Here is a 1,691-nt window from a genome sequence, read left to right as displayed (position 1 = left end):
TATGGACGTATAGAGAATACTGACCCTTACGTTGGTTGAATAGGGATAGTAGACCTTGAGTAGTAGCCTTAGAGTTAACATATTGCATCATCGTTTGATTTCATTTACGCCGGTTGAATAGGGATATGAGACTTCTAGTAGAAATCAGTTTGCCATACACCAAGCGATTGGGTATAGTGTTCTTGTTAACACGCTGTGGAAATATAATGATGCTTGATTTATGTAATGCAATAGATATCAACAAGGGAGAAATAGGGGATTCTAAGCAAAACCTTACCACTTTCTCTAAATTGTCATAACACGTCTTTTATTTTCAACTGCAAACTTGAAACCCTCCCTCCAATTGTTACTTTTTATACTTGCATAACTATTGCTTTGTTAAATAGCAGTCCATATGGATCCAATACTCTTTTTATTACTACAACATTATCGGTACACTTGTCGGGGAGTCATCAAGTTTTTGGCGTTGTTGTTGGGGAATATTGATAATTTCAACAAGGTAAAGCTTGTGCAACATTTTTCTTATTTAGTTTTTGTTTATACTTTTGTTTTCTCGTAATGTTTAATTACAATGCTACTGAGGCATTTCTTGTTTGTGTGTGCACAACTCAGGATCTTAATTGATACCACTTGATCCCGAAATTGAAAGGAGTGCATGTGCCATTAGGAGAGAGGTTAGAGAAGAGACTCTAACTCAAAGGATGTTAGTAGAAGACAATTCACTGATTTCTTCGGACTCCAAAGAGGAAATCATCATGGAAGATATACCACCACCATCCATTATGGGGGACTACTGCAAAAGGACTGATGAAGGACTTATTTCTAGAGTGTTTGTATCAGAAAACCCAGTTAACTTTGACATAGAAATTTATGTGCTTTTAGGTTTGAAAGATAATTCGTTCGACGAGAATGCAAATCAAGACTTCTGGGAGCACCATGCTCGCTTCTATGAAACAACCTCAACATGCAAGCCAAATGATATCACTGAAGACCAAGTCAAGTTGAGGTTGTTTAGTTTCTCGCTAATTGGAAAAGATAAAGATTGGTTGCTTTGCCTTCCAATTGGAACTATATGGACATGGAAAGAGTTGAAGAATAAATTCTTGGAGATATTTTTTACCACCACCTAATTTGCTGAACGAAGAGCTGATATCACATACTTTGAGCAGCATGAAACTGAATTGTTGTATGACTCATGGGAAAGGTTTAAACTTTTATTAAACAGGTGCCCAAATCATAACATGAAGCAAATGCAAAATTTTATTAAAGGCCTCAAGGGTCAAACAAGCATATTTCTAGATCATCAGAATCATGATAGGACCACAAGTTAAAGACTTGATTGAAAATATGTGCTTACATGAATTTCGTTCAAAGAGTGAAAAATCAGTGAAAACTGAAACTATAGGCACACCAAAAGGTATGTTAGTTATTGATACTCATACTACACTTTTAGCTCAAATTGAACTATTGAATGAAAAGCTAGCTAAAAGCAGCTTGAGTCAAGCTAACGTGATTTAGGTCCAAGCACTGAAATGTGATTTTTATGGAGAGGGACATGCAAATGGAATGTGATCTTTGGAAGGGTCGAGTGAAGAAGCTAAATTTTCATCTTTCCAAAAAAATATTTCATATTTTAACACCTACAATCGCGAATGGAAGGATCACCCAAACTTCAAATGGAGCAATAATTA

At 35.8% G+C, this 1,691-nt stretch overlaps 1 non-coding gene across 1 annotated transcript; it reads right to left on the bottom strand.

Moving 5' to 3' along the window:
- Window positions 1–1,136: 1,136 nt before the first annotated feature.
- Window positions 1,137–1,243, bottom strand: LOC127134155 (small nucleolar RNA R71). The gene has a single exon (XR_007807915.1). It is a non-coding gene; the product is annotated as a small nucleolar RNA R71 (small nucleolar RNA).
- Between the last annotated feature and the right edge of the window lie 448 nt (window positions 1,244–1,691).

Source organism: Lathyrus oleraceus, chromosome 3, assembly GCF_024323335.1.
Source record: "Lathyrus oleraceus cultivar Zhongwan6 chromosome 3, CAAS_Psat_ZW6_1.0, whole genome shotgun sequence".
Lineage (NCBI taxonomy): Eukaryota > Viridiplantae > Streptophyta > Magnoliopsida > Fabales > Fabaceae > Lathyrus > Lathyrus oleraceus.
Note: the sequence above shows the minus strand (reverse complement) of the source record. Positions and strands in the feature narration are given on the sequence as shown.